The sequence below is a fragment of the Macaca thibetana genome, chromosome 11, assembly GCF_024542745.1.
Source record: "Macaca thibetana thibetana isolate TM-01 chromosome 11, ASM2454274v1, whole genome shotgun sequence".
Taxonomy (NCBI): domain Eukaryota; kingdom Metazoa; phylum Chordata; class Mammalia; order Primates; family Cercopithecidae; genus Macaca; species Macaca thibetana.
Genome location: NC_065588.1, coordinates 96,508,561 through 96,524,125, shown reverse-complemented (window position 1 = coordinate 96,524,125; position 15,565 = coordinate 96,508,561). Strand labels below are relative to the sequence as shown.

The 15,565-nt window shown below is 49.3% G+C and overlaps 1 pseudogene; it reads left to right on the top strand.

The window, feature by feature from the left end:
* The first annotated feature begins 38 nt into the window (after positions 1–38).
* LOC126931656 (golgin subfamily A member 2-like) lies at positions 39–10,111 on the top strand (annotated as a pseudogene).
* Positions 10,112–15,565: the final 5,454 nt, after the last annotated feature.

Sequence of the window (15,565 nt, the reverse complement as noted above, 5' to 3'; positions counted from 1 at the left end):
AGAAGGAGCATAGCATGAGTTGGGTATAAGAACTGGAAATGAGCTTGGCTGAACTGAGTAACCAAATGGGTAAGCTGGGACTGTGGTGACCTGGGAGCAGGACTGGTATCAGAGCGCTGTGGGGGTGGCTTAGAATGCCCCAGGGAGGTGGGTGGATGGAGGGCTTTGGGGCAGAAGGAAAGAGGTCTGTGCCAGGAGTTGGCAAGTCTCGTAATCTCCATGAGCCTCAGTGTTCCCATCAGCAAAGAGGGAAGTGTGCCCATTGTCAGCCATCCACAGTTGTCTCTATCAGAAAGTGGCGGGAAGACTGGCTAATATCCGGGTGCAAGGAATCATTAGCAGGGAGGCCAAGTTTGGGGAGCCTGAGAGGAGCTGTGGACCAAGAGGAGGGTTTTTTTTTTTTTTGAGAATCCAGAGGCCCTTACTGTCGCTTCCTTTCTTACCTGAGCCGTGCCCCTGGAACTCCAAGCAGGGCCCTCCAGGTTGGAGCAGCAGCTACAAGCAGAGGCTGGCCACCTGCAGAAGGAACTGGAGAGCCTGGCAGCTCCAAGCCCAGGAGCAAGACACTGAGGGCTTCAGTCACCCGAACCAGGAGTGGGAGGAGAGGCTGCTGGAGCTGCAGCAGGTGGCCAAGCTCTTGGGGGAGCAGGCAGAGTCGCACAGACAAATCTTGGAGACCATGCAGAATGACTGCACCACCATCAGCCGCGTGCTCACCCAGAACCACGAGCTCAAGGAGCAGCTGTCTGAGCTGCAGAATGGATTCATAAAGCTGGTGCGTGACCCCATCAGGAGAGCCTGCCCTCCTCCCTAGCCCTCCCGACCTTTGTTTTCCCGCCCATAAAATGAGGCAGTGTACCCCTAATGTGAGATGGTACTTCTGAAGGTACCTGTGAACCAGAGCCCTGCTCTGATGGCTGTGGGGAAGAGGGAATGATTTTTCTAACCTGCCTCCACCCTTCCTGGTGCCATGGGAGGCAGACACCAAGTTCTAGGGTCTCCAGCTGCAGTGGATGGCTGCCGATTGCTTCTCTCTGTCCAGACTAACGAGAACATGGAGATCACCAGTGCAATGCAGTTGGAATAGCACGTAAAGAGGGAGCTGGGAAAGAAGCTGGGCAAGCTAAAGGAGACGGTAACACTGCCCCATCCAAGAAGAGCTGGAAGGCGGGCACCAGCCTCTGGGGAGGGGAGGTGTGAGGCCAGAGGCAGCTCCAGCCTGGGGGACAGGTGACCCCAGCACCCTCCAGGGCAGTCCTGTGACTGTTTCTTGCTTCCTGCCCTCTGACTTTTAGTGGTGGGCTCCTCCCAGGTCTGAACATCATCATCCCGGCTAGAGTCATGGAGCCCCCCAAACATAGGGAAAGAGATGGTGGTATAAGAGGCTCCTCAGAGTCAAACTGGATTCTGGCCTTGGCTCCCCTCATCACCATTCAACTATTTTGCATCTCTAAGTCTCAGTTTCTTTACCTTAAAAGGGAAGTTAGCACCTTCCTCGCAGAGGTGCTGAGGATTAAATGAGATAATACGTGGAAAGCATTAGGCATGTGGCACAGTTAGCAGATGGAGGTTGGCTCCCTCTGCTTTTCCATCAGTCTGTGGCCTAGTTTAAATGGTGGGAGGAAGGGTGTGAGATTTAAGTCTGGGTGTAGGGGATCAGTCAGTGTGGTTGGAAAAATTGTAAGATGAAGTTATAGGATATAGACACAAACCTTCTTGGAAGGCCAGAAGGTCTGCACAGCTTCAGTAAAGGATTTGGCTGAAAGCAGCCTAATCCCCTTTACCTTGAGTTGATAGCAGTAGAGCAAATAACATGGGAATGTGGGGGAGTTTATCTGAATAGCTTGTTTACTCATGTGGTCCTAAGACCAACCTTTGATTATCCGCGAGTGCATGATTGCTCTCTACTCGGTGGTCGGCAAAGTTAATTACTCACAGGTGTGTTGACTCAAAGCCTTTGTCATTAAGTCTGTGCTGAATAAATGCCCTCAGGGCCAGCTAGTCAAGGCACACAACTCTTTTTGTGTGTGGCCTGGCCCCTTAGCTGCTCTGTCACTGAATATCGGTGTCTGAGTATGTTATTCATCCGCCATGCAGCTGGGGTCTGCAGGATAGACCCTTGCAAGTGGTGCCCTGCGGGAGGCACACTGTGAAGGATCACAACAGACCCCTCAACGAAGATGAAAAGAACTGTGCAAACAGTAAGTTAGTAAGTCATTGATGCCCACTCGGAATTTCCAAGTTTGGGGGGATTGTTCAGGCTAGGATTTCATCATGGGACAACAGTTATCAGCTTAACAGAAACAGTATATAAAAGTATTGAAACAGCTGCTTAAAGCTAGTGGAGCCTTGGTTTCACAGGCTCAATTAAGGGACCTAATGCAAACTGTTGTCTCACAAAACTCATGGTTCCCAGAAAAAGGAACGCTAGACGTAGAGCTCTGGGAACAAGTGGGGAGAGATCTTAATCAACATCATGCGCAAGGGCAACAGGTCCCAGTATTATCTTTAATGCTATGGGCCTTAGGGTGACCCTGGCTCTGTTATACACAGAAGAACCTAAAAAGGGGAAGGAGGAGGAACCGTCACCTGCCTTACCACCTCCTTTTCGCTCAGCCCTGATATCAGCAGACCAAAATAACAAAGAGGAAATGGAGGTTTTGCCTGAGCCCCCTCCTGCAATAAATAGGAAAAAAGACAAGAGCTACGCTACAGCTATGGGACCCTTTCTTAGGCAAGAGGCATTAAAAGGGGAGCTCTTAGCCTGCCTGGTAATGCAAGGTTGACAAGGCAATTGGGTATATTTCTTTTAACGTTTATAAAAAGTTAAGAAAAAGCATTAGAGGTTGAAGCCGTGTGGCCAAGCTGGTGGTAGGCAGAAGGAAATGCTTGTCAGCAAAGGAAGCTCGTACACCTGGAGCCAGCGAGTGCTTCCAGGAACTCGGCCTGCACAGAGGTAGCAGTGACAAGGAGCCAGGCCCAGCACACCAGAGCTGGCCTGCTAGGGAGAGGCAGGAGGCGTGCACGAAGGTCCACTCGGCTGGCAGCAGCTGCCCAGCGGCAGCAGGTTGAGGGAGCAGCACAGACAAAAGGCAGTGCAAGTGCAACATGGCCGCCGCCCTGGGACCCACCTGCTAGACGCCCAGCTCCGCAGGTGGCCCACGGCAAAATTTCACGTGTTCCTTGTATACAAGTGACATCCCGGATTATAATTCTCTGCTAAGATTTAAGTACAATTTAAGAATTTAAAACACCTCTTTCTAATAATGGCCACTGTTGCTTTTACACTGTTTCCCTGGAAAAGCAAGACAGAGAAAAATTTGTGTTTACAATACCAGCTATCAATAATGAAAGGCCAGCTTTCCCGATTTCATTGGAAAGTGCTTCCTCAAGGAATGCTAAACAGTGCTGCCATGTGTCAGTATCATGTAAATCAAGCTTTGTTCCCCAGCAGAAAAGAATTTCCTGATTGCAAGGTTATTCATTTTATGGATGATATTCTACTAGCAGCCCCAACGGAGCCAATGCTTTTAAGTTTGTATACCTCTGTCATAAAGAATGCACAGCTGAGTGGTTTAATCATTGCACCTGAAAAAGCACAAATGTCCTCTCCTTGGAAATATCTTGGGTACATACTTACTTCCTGGTCAGTAAAACCTCAAAAGATTAAATACTAGCAACTTACACACCTTAAATGATTATCAGAAATTACTAGGCAATTTTAATTGGCTTCACCCCACCTTGGGCATTCCTACTTATAAGCTGCAAAACATGTTTTCTATCTTAAAGGGCAACACAGTCCTGGATTCTCTCAGATATTTAATCCCAGCAGCAAAAAAAAAAAAAAAAAAAAAAAAAAAAGATGGAAGAAATAGAACAGGCTATTTCTCAAAGACAAGTAAATCTCATAGATCCAAAATATTCTGTTCAATTGTTTATTTTTCCCAGTAAACACTCCCCTACAGGGTTAATAGGACAAATGGCTCCAGAGCTATGTTTTTTAGCGTGGGTTTTTTTGCTCACATACCGAGACTAAAAACACTGTCTCCCTATATCCAGTTAATCAGTAAAGTCATATATTCAGGCTGCAGATGATGCAGTCACTTGCTAGGTTGTGATCCTGATATCATCAGGATTTCTTTAAATAAAAAGCAATTCAAAGCAGTATTGCCCTTATCGATGGACTTCCAAATAGCACTCTCTGATTACACAGGTCAAATAGAGCATGTCATTCCTGCTAACTCCTTCAGTTTATCATACTCCTATGATTTTCCCTACAAAAAGAGTTCACTTCCCTATAAATGCTTTAACACTGTTTACTGATGGTTCTAGTAAACATGGAAAAGCAGCAGTCTGGTAGAGACCACATAATTCCATCACTCGATCTGGATTTACTAGCACTCAGAGAGCTGAGTTTGGGGTCTTGATATTGGCTTTGGAAACTTTTTCCACTCAGCCCCTCAATATTGTTAATGACTCTGCTTACTCTGTTTTTTTTACTGCAGAACCTTGAGACAGCCCTAATTAAGTCCACTCTGGAGTCCACCCTGTGTGCTCTTTGACTTCAGCAATTGCTAGATCAGTGTACACATCCTATTTTTATTACACGCATTCAGGGCCACAGCTCACTGCCTGGCCCATTGATTTATGGCAATGATCAAGCATACCTTCAGGTTGTAACATCACTGCTTGACCAAGCCACCCAATCACATCAATTTTTCTGGCAAAACTAGAGAAACTTGTCTAAACAATTTCAATTTACCCAGAGGCTGGCTAAATAAATTATCCTGCAATGCTGAGATTGCCAGCTCACAGGCATGTCCCCTCCTTCAACAAGTGTTAACCCTAGAGGATTGGCACTTTATCAGTTATGGCAAACAGATGTTACACACATCCCTGAATTTGGAAAACTTAGATATGTACATGTCTCCATTGATACCAATTCTCATTTAATTAGTGTACACGCCCTTCCTGGAGAGTCTACTCGATATGTCATTAAACATCTTCTTTTAACTTTTGCATTTATGGGGCAACCCATAAAAATTAAAACTAATAATGGTCTAGCTTGCGCCAGCTCACAATTTCAACAATTTTGTCACACGTGGAACATCCAACATTCCACAGGCATCCCATATAATCCCCACGGACAGGCCATAATAGAACGTGCCCACTCTACCCTTAAAAATATGCTCAAAAAACAAAACAGGGGAGTATGGATAAGGACCTTGCAACGCTATTGGCACAAGCCTTATTTACCCTTAATTTTTTAAATTTAGATGATAAATTTCAATCCACTGTAGAAAAGCACTTTGCTAAAACCTCTCAAGACATAAAACTGCAGTTTTATGGAAAGATGTAAACAGTAATGTATGGTGTAATCCAAGTGAATTGTTAACTTGGGGAAGAGGGTATGCTTGTGTTCACACCCCCTCAGGTCCTCTTTGGATTCCAGCACAATGCATCAAACCATACCATTACGTGGCTAGGACCCAACCTGGTACCAGAAATGAAGGAAGTGACCCTACAGGACTCGCTGCCCTGGATGATGCGGCTTCCTCGGACGACACAAGCCCTGGACATTACCTGGGGGATGCTGAAGAAGGCAACTCAGGAGGCGGAATGAATCCTGCTCTGGACACAGACACCATTCACTTCAGATAATCTGTTCCTTGCTATGCTCTCTGTTGTACGTTGCAACTCATATAGGGTATTGATCCTTCATATGCTCTTGCTTTGTCTGCAACCTATACCTGCTACACTCTATTGGGCTCATATCTTAGATCCACCTTTCTTTCACCCTGTCACCTGGGCAGACACCTCCTTCTCAGCCTTTAATAACGTAACTGCTTGGCTAGGAGGGATAGATTTACCCCCAGTGGGGTCCATCATTAATGGCACACATTAGACTAAGGTGCCAGGTATCACTACATATCATCCCACTATCCTCCCACTGTGTGTAAGTTATAAAGGGTCTAACCCTTACTGCGTACCTGCCCAAACACACTTATGGCTACATCATGACAAAGGAAATGTCTTAACATTCCTAGCTGCAGGTAGCCTCAAACCGGGCGATGCAATCAATGCCACTTTCCCAAACATTCCTTCCTGTGCTAAAGAACAAAGCTGGGAAAGTAATGGATTCCACTTTAGCTGGGAGGTCTGTCATGGGGAACAAGCCTATACCCTCCAGTTAGGCAATTGTAACATCTTAGACTGGAGGTCCCACAGCCATTTGCAGGGAAGCCTTACTGATGTCCTCATCCATCATGGCATCAATCACAGTTTTGTAGCCACATCCCATTCCCCTATGATTTGGGCCGATGTGGGGGTGGATATTTCCGACCCCAAGTAAAATCCATGCCACCCCAAGACACTCTGTGGTGCCTGGGACATCTTAGCACCTCCTTTGACACCTGGCATGGGACATACCATAATTCCAGTCACAACTATACTATAACCTTTATTCATAATCACACTGATCAGTGCCTGATTTGCACTACCCATCCATATGTTTTCTTTATAGGAACTAATATTTCTGTTATACCCCGAAACTCCACGTTTGTGACCCAGGTGCAGGGACAGACTTGGTTTGCCTCATGTATTACTAATTACAATATATAATTTAAATATTACTAGAGTCATGGTATTAAGGAGACAATCTGAGGCATTCCCACCAGTCAATTTGACATGCGATTGGCAAGGTTCCTCTGCCCTTGCCACCTTAGAACGTGCCCTGTCCCAGATCAGACCCAAAAGATTCATAGGCACATGTGTAGCCTTTATAGTCTCAGTCATAGTCATCCTAGTAACTGCTAGTGTGGCTGTAGCATCTATTACTGAATCAGGAAAAACAGCTGCTTTTGTAGATAATTTGGCCAGAAATGTTTCTAATGTACTTCTCTTACAGCAAGGTATAGATCAAAAGATTCTTGCACATCTGCAAGCCCTTGAGGCTGCCCTTGGAATATGTGGGGGAGCGACAAGATGCACTGGCATTCCAACAGCAGTTAAACTGTGACTGGGAGCATAAACATATCTGTGTCACTTCTCTACCGTGGAATCAATCAATACATAGTTGGGATGAGGTGAAACAACACCTCTGGGGAACCTTTCATGACAATTTAACAGCAGACATAAGGCAACTTAAAAATACAATTTTAGAATCCCTTCATACTATAGATCTATCTACACACCCAACAAACAGCTATATGGAAGGGTGTGCAAGATCGTCTCTCCTGGATAGACCACCGCTCCTGGGCATCACTCCTTGAGTGGAAAAGAATGTTGCTAATTATATTCATGTTTGTCTTATGTTATTTACTAATTTTAGGATGCAAAGCCAGAATAAGAGCAATGACCACCATTGCTGACAGACCAGTTGTTGCACACACATGTACTCTCCAGCTAACAAGACTGAATGCAAAAAACAGAAAAGGGGGAGCTATAGGGGATCAATCAGTGTGGTTGGAAAAATTGTAAGATGAAGTTATAGGATATAGACACAAACCTTCCTGGAAGGCCAGAAGGTCTGCACAGCTTCAGTAAAGGATTTTTCTGAAATCCTTTTTACCCCTAATCCCCTTTACCTTGAGTTGATAACAATAGAGCAGATAACATGGGAATGTGGGGGAGTTTATCTGAATACCTTGTTTACTCATGTGGTTCTAAGACCAACCTTTGATTATCCGCAGGTGCATGATTGCGCTCTACTTGGGGGCGGGTCGGCAAAGTTAATTACCCACAGGTGTGTTGACTCAAAGCCTTTGTCATTAAGCCTGTGCTGAATAAATGCTGTCAGGGCCAACTAGTCAAGGCCTGCAGTTGTCACAACTCTTTCTGTGCATGGCCTGGCCCCTTAGCTGCTGTCACTGAATATCAGTGTGAGTATGTTATTCATCCGCCATGCAGCTGGGGTCTGCAGGACAGATCCCTGCAGCTGGGGAAGGAGGCATGGGACTCTGGGAAAGGGAGGCAGTCACTTAGGCCTGGAACCAAGGGGCCAGGGGCCTGGGAAAGCAACAGAGCCACACAGTGACCTTGCTACCCCATTTATGGGCCAGCCACCACCTGCCCTCACGCCCAGGGTCTTTCTGCAGATGGAGCTGAAGAGCCAGAAGGCTCGGTCTGCAGCAGCAGCAAGACCAGTACCTGAGTCACCTGCAGCAGTATGTGGCCACCTATCAGCAGCTGACCTCTGAGAAGGAGGGGCTGCACAACCAGTTACTGCTGTAGACCCAGTTCTTGGACCAGCTGCAGCAGCAGGAAGCTCAAAGCAAAGCAGTGGTCAAGATGGCCTGCCAAGAGTTGCGGGAGACCCAGGTGAGGGAGTTGCTCAGGGCAGGGCCCTGAGGGGAACGACCTGGCAACCTCTGTGCCTTCTCACTCTCTTTCTTGGCCCCTTAGGAGTGCCTGGAAGCTCTCAGCCAGCAGAATCAGCAGCCTCAGGCCCAGTTGAGCCTCATGGCTCTACCTGGGGAAGGTAGCGGAGACTGCTCACAGAAAGAGAGCCCCAGGAGGAAGGGATAACTGTTAGCAGCATAGGATTGAGGAGTTGAACAGACTTTTAGAACAGCTGGTCATTATGCCAACCAGGTGTCCACACTAAGTTAGGCACCACTATGGTGACCTCCTGGGAGCAGGGGACCACCAGGTTGCCTAAGGATGGTGAACTGGTCCAGCTCAGAAATGGAGCAGGTCAGAACTCCCGTGCCTATTGGTAGTGGGACTGCACCTGGGCAACACGGCAAGATCTTGGCTCTTTAAAAAATAATGAGGCCGGGCACGGTGGCTCATGCCTGCAATCCCAGCACTTTGGGAGGCTGAGGCGGGTGGATCACGAGGTCAGGAGTTAAATCAAGACCAACCTGGCCAAGATGGTGAAACCCCGTCTCTACTAAAAATACAAAAATTAGCCGAGTGTGGTGGCAGGTGCCTGTAATCCCAGCCACTTGGGAGGCTGAGGCAGAGAATTGCTTGAACCCAGGAGGTGGAAGTTGCAGTGAACGGAGATTGCGCCACTGCACTCCAGCCTGGACAACAGAACGAGACTCCATTTCAAAATAAAGAGCTGCTCATTCCCCGCTAGGGAGGGACTGGCCCAGGGTTACACAGTGAGAGTGGGGGCAGAGGTGGGCCCACTCTACCCTTGTTGGGTTGTCTGAGGACCTCTCTGGCCACCCCCAATAGGAGATGGACTGGACAGTGAGGAGGAGGTGGAGGTGCCTCAGCCCATGCCGAGCATCCTGGAGGACCTAGAGAGCCAGAAGGCCATGGTGAGCCTGACTCCCCCTGCCCCACCTTTGCTGCCTCCCTCCGTGGTCCCTCCCAGACCCCCTTCTGCTCTTGGGTTCCTGGCCTTCTGATTTCTCTGGACCCTCACCCCTTCCCTGGGAGCCAGTGGTCGGACACCATTTCACCTGTGACTAACAGGTGCGCCGTCTGAGGCCCCCCAAGGCAAAGACTGCTCTCCACCTCCCTGCCCTGTTTGTCCTGTGTGTCCCCCTATAAGAATGCGTACCTCTTGCCTGCAGGGGGCATTTTTCAACTCAGCTGTAGCTAGTGCCCAGGAGGAGCAGGCACGGCTACGTGGGCAGCTGAAGGAGTGCACTGCCAGCGCATGGCTCATCTGCTGGCCTCGGCCCAGAAGGAACCTGAGGTGGCAGCCCCAGCCCCAGGAACTGGGGGCAATTCCATGTGTGGGGAGACCCACTGGGCCCTGCAGGCGGCCATGGAGAGGCTGTAGGTGAGTGAGTCCAGGCATGGGCCAAAAAGGGTTGCGGGCAGGCAGGTCGCTGCCTTAATGTGATCCCATTATTTTGGCTCCAGAGCCGCTTTATGGAGCTCATGCAGGAGAAGGTGGACTTGAAGGAGATGGTGGAGGAACTGGAACATCGCTTCATCTAGCTGTCTGGAGAGACAGACATCATCGGGGAGTGGGAAGCCAGGGCACAGCAAGGAGAGCTGCACATCGGTCAGAGGGGCCCCAGCGTCTGAGCCCTGTCCTCCTGTAGGAGAGTACATCGCAGTGTACCAGAGCCAGAGGGCAGTGCTGAAGGAGCAGCACCAGGAGAAGGAGTGCATCAGCAGGCTGGCCCAGGACAAGGGAAGAGATGAAGGTAGGGCGTGGAACATCTCTGCAGGGGTGGGGGTGGGGGTGGGCTCAGGCACAGGCAGAGCAGCTGAGTACCCCTCCCTCCAGGTGAAGCTGCTGGAGCTTTTTGCGGCTTGTGAGCGACTGCAACGAGTAGCATGGAAGATCCCTGGCAGCTGCCCAGAACCCTGCTGATGAGCCCACTCCCGAGGTCCCAGCCCCCCAGCAGCTTGGGGCTGCTGACAAGCAGGGTAGTGAGTAGAGCCCTCAGGCAGGGTGGGCACACAGGAGGGCTCGCACAGCGCCCTGCCTCCCTCTCTCCAAAGATCTTTGCGAGGTGAGCCTTGCCAGCAGCGGGGAGCCTGTGCAAGGAGAGGCAGGGAAGGGTTCTCCCTGCGGTAACCCCCCTGCGCAGCAGATCATACCGCTGCTTTATGGAGATGCAGAACCTCCAGGAGCACCCAAGCTTGGGCAGCAGCCCTTGCATTCCTTTTTTGTACCAGACTGCCGAGAACGATGAGGTGAAGATCACCATCATCTAAAAGCCGGCCACTGTCAGCAAAATCTGGAGAAGTGGGGCTGGAGGCTCTGCCTCTACTGTGTCCCTACCACCCCTTCCCAGTCAACCCTTTACCCTTACAGTAGCAAGCATAAGACCCCTGTCTAATGTGGAGAGACGGGTGGAGATGAGGTGAAGATCACCATAATCTAAAAGGCCACTAAATAAAATAAATTTTAAAAAGGTATGGGATTTTTAAAACATGTATGGGATTAAAGAAGTTATGGGATTTAAAATGTTATGGGATAAAAGTTATGAAAGTTATGAAAAGTTATGAAGCCGGACACGGTGGCTCATGCCTGTAATCCCAGCACTTTTGGAGGCTGAGATGGGCGGATCACTTGAGGTCGGGGAGTTCGAGACCAGTCTGACCAACATGGAGACACCCTGTCTCTACTAAAAATACAAAATTAGCCGGACGTGTTGGTGCATGCCTGTAATCCCAGCTACTGGGGAGGCTGAGGCAGGAGAATCGCTTGAACCAGGGAGGTGGAGGTTGCAGTGAGCCAAGATTTTGCCGTTGCACTCCAGCCTGGTCAACAAGAGTGAAACTCCATCTCAAAAAAAGGTATGAAAAAGGGCATAAAAAAGGATAAAAATGTTTTAAAAAAAAACAAAAAAAAACCCAGGCCACTGTCAGCAAAGCCTGGAGAAGTATGGGGCCAGAGGCTCCGTCCCCATCATGTCCCAGCCACCAATTCCCAGTCACCCCTGTACCCTTACAGTAGCAAAGTAAGACCCGTGTCTAATCAAGGGGAGGCAAACATGCAGACCCTTTCCCTCCTTGGCCAGAGCAGACTCCTTAAATTTCTGGATGATTATTGTTTTCAGAGTCAGGCTCATAGAATTGGCTTGTTTGGAGGAGGCCTGATGGCCTCCTTAACTCTCACCAAAGGAATTTTTTTCCTTAGGGGGGCTCCCATCTTCTTACTCAGAGAGGCAGCTGAGGCAGGACAATGGGGCTTAATGAAGACCAGGTGAGGGCACAGGCTCTGGGGTGGCCCCCCTTCCTCAGTGTACATACTGTAGCTGTGTAACATTTTGTATATTCCAGTGATAGGGCCACCTCCTGTATCATACATAGCAGAGGTTGGGGCTAGCATATGGGGAGGAGGAGGTTCTAATAGTTATTTGGGGCTGGAAAACTTATTTATTGATAGCATAGGGGAAGGAGACAGATGGGGTTGCGGCACCGTGGTGATGTGACTCCTGTTTATTTTGCTTTTTATTTTGGAATGTATTTAGCCACATACTGCTTGACCTGGGGTATTCCTGTTTCCCTCACTGGGTCATGAAATTTGTGCCACAGAACGGGGAGCCCCAAAGTGTCTGAGCATGTCCAGCTGGGGTATTGGGGACTTTCCAGGCCTGTTACCTGTATGCTGCCTGGTAACACCTGGGGAATTCCACAGGGACTGCCATAGCACCTATGGGGGACCGTGGGGCCCTGACAGCCAACAGCCTCAGAAGCCTGATTTAGCAGTGGCAGGGAAGGCAGGTGCCAGCATCCAAGGGCACTGACTTCCATCCAGCCCAGGTGTCTTCCATTTTGTTCCCCTGGCTCCCTCGCCTGTCTGTGCCTGGATGACCCGTAGTGTCTCTCCAGGTTGCCAGCTGCCCTGCAGGCGCCCTCCAATCTGAGTTCATGGCTCTGCCCCCTAGTGGCCAGAGCCGGCTTCACAGGATGAGAGCCTGCTAAGCTACAGAGGCTTTCCAGGACATGTGTCCCTTGGAAAGGATGTGGTCTTTTCACCGCTCCCAATAGCACCCTCGTAGTGGGTTGGCCCTTCCCTCCTCTGAGCTCCACAGAGAACACAACCAGCAGAGGACACATTCTCCGTCACCTAGCAATGGGTTTTATTCCCAGCCAAGGGACAGCAGGACTGGTAGAGACTGTCAGGCCACACAGCTGTCTGCACAGCACCCCCATGCTTGTCGGGGGGCAGGAGGGATGGTGGGGGCTGGCTGTCCACAGGCCAGGCATGACAGGGAGGCTCACTGGAGGTGGTGGACTTTGGATGGTGATTGTTGGGGGACAGTGTTCTCTTGTAGTTGGACCACAAGACTCCACAAGGACAGTACAGTGACTGATTCCCAGCGCTAGAGGCGAGGCAGTCAGCCACGTGTAGGGGTGTATACATATATATGAGTATTCAGAGAACAGGGCAGGGGCATATGACAGAGGGGGCACAAGTTTTCCCCAACAGTCATGCCTGGATGTGTCAACTCACCACTACAGATGAAGGGGGCTGGTTTTGGGGCTAGGGGAGCCACTGTCAAGTCACAGATCAGTCGTCCAGGCAGTCTTGGAAAGGAAGGTCTCAGAGAAGAGGAGGGATCTGTTTAGAGGTGGAAGAGGGCCCTGGGGCTCTCAGGGTGGGATGGACTTACCTGACCCCATTGGCTGGCAGTTGGAGAGAGAGAGTAAATGGAAGAGAGAAAAGCGAGGCGAGAGCTGGTAAGGCAAGCGCAGCATGCTGCAGCAGTGGTGGGAGGGCCAGGGAGGGGAGGACACAAGTGCTGATGTGGCAAGATTCCTGGAAAAGAGGGGCTAGAAGGGAAAGGGGAGGAAGATAGAGGGAGGAGCCGCAGCTTCACAGGTAATGCCTGGCGGCTGCGGCAGCCCTCCCCACCCACACATGCTGGCCTCTCACACGGCACCTAGGCTAATGCACCCACAGTTCAAACTGATACTCAGCCCCCTCAGGCTTCCCACTTGTCACCCTGTCTTTCAACCCACTGGCCCAGGGCCACTCCTGGCTTTGGGGAGCCCTACACAACAGCCAGCAGGCCTGACAAAGAACATTGCTTGAACCAGGAGGATGAAGCTAAAAGGGATGCATGGCTGGAGGGAGTGCCCGAGTCCCCTCTAGGCGGTCAGAAAGCCCAGGACCCTGTGAAGGGACCCTGGGGGAAGTGGGGAGGGCAGGCAGCCGGATGCCAGTGGCCATAGATTTACAAGTCTAAGAGGGGAGCCTCAGCTGGTTGGGGGGCTACAAGTCGCATAGGTGAGGCTGGGCCCTTCCTGCTGGAAAAAGAGCGAGAGCAGCAGGGGAAGCCTGGCTAGAGCTCAGCCAGACCAGTAGGCACTGTCGTCCCCTTGGCTAAATAGCATAGGCGACCCCTAAGAGCAACAGGCCAAAGTGCCTGAGCCCACTGGCTGGCTATGGTCCTTCAGCTGGGGCCAGGGACACTGCCTTCAGTCACACGCTAGCAGGTATGAAGGTACCTGGGAGGGAGGCAAGACCCTACACTAGCAGGTATGACGGTACCCAGGAGGGAGGCAAGAGAAGAAAAAAGACCCGGCTCGGTGGCTCACGCCTGCAATCCCAACACTTCGGGAGGCTTAGGCGGGTGGATCACCTGAGGTCAGGAGTTCAAGACCAGCCTGGGCAACATGGTGAAACTCCGTCTCTACTAAAAACACAAAAATTAGCTGGGCACGGTGGCACATGCCTGTAATCCCAGCTACTTGGGAAGCTGAGGCAGGATAATCACTTGAACCTGGGAGGCAGAGGTTGCAGTGAGCCGAGATCGTGCCATTGCACTCCAGCCTGGGCGACAAGGGTGAAACTCTGTCTCAAAATTAAAAAAAAATTAATAAATCTTAAAAAATTAGCCAGGTGTGGTGGTGCACACCTGGGGTTCCAGCTATTTAGAAGGCTGAGGTGGGAGGATTGCTTGAGCCCAGGAGGTTGAGGCTGCAGTGAGCCATGATTGTGCCACTGCGCTCCAGCCTGGGCAACAGAGCAAGAGCCTGCCTAAAAATAAATTTAAAAAATTTTTTAAAATGAGAAAGATGGGAGGAGGGCGATTGCATTTGATTTTTTCTAAACTTTAATTGAAATTTAGCTTTTCCTTCCATGGTGAATGTTGCTAGGAACAAACCCCATTAGTGTTAGCAGCACCTGTTACTTTGTTACCAACAGAAATCACAGATATTCTCATATTACACTGCAGCTGTTGCAGACATCTTGAGATAGCATTTTTGCTCATCATTACCTCAAAATTATAGTAATTAGACCCAACTTTGGATCTTGTTCTTTAATGTGCCAATAAAGCATATCATGTAATATCACAAATATTTTCATAAACTTTATTTTGATATAATTTATTTCCATTGCTCTCTGTATTTTGTACACTTAAAAAAAAAATCTATTCCGAGCAGTCCATAGGCTTCCTCAGATACCAAAGAAGTTCATGGCACAAAAAGGCTAATGATGCTGGGGTCTAACCCAGAGTAGGTTTGCTGCCAAAGTGAGGTCCTGGAAGCATTCAAATGCAAAGAAATGTGTTTCTGTGATTTTCCATGAGACACTCTCTCTCCACCTCCCTTTCGGGTAGGATACTTTTATGGGCAGAACCTGGTCATTTTCCTAAGAAGATGAAGGCTTTGTGTACAAAAGGGGGTAGAGCCCAGGATGGCTATGGCCCAGAGGTGAAGATTCCAAAGTCAGACAAATAAAGGGGGTATCTCTTTATACTCAGTAGAAATGTGGGGCTGAGGAGGGGCAAGGCCCAGGTGAGCTCCATGAAGAAGGGTTGGGGTAGGAAGGTAGAGGGACAACTCTGGGAATTGGAGGTTGCAATGAGAAGAGATCGTGCCACAAAACTCCAGCCTGGGTGACAGAGCGAGACCCTGTCTCAAACAAACAAACAAAGAGGCTTCCCGAGAGTCGTTCTGTTATTTACAACATTTTACAAAACAATGTAGGTAAAGAATAAGGCTAATCTATATCAGAGAAACAAAGGCTACAGCTGCCTAGGTTGTAACTGCCTGTTTTTTGTTTTGTTTTGTTTTGTTTTTGATTCAGGTGCTACAATCACATTCCTTTAAGGCTGAGAATATTTTAAAGTTCCAACAATTCATATTTGGAGTTATTTTCTTTTTCTTTTTTAAAAAATTGAGACAGGGT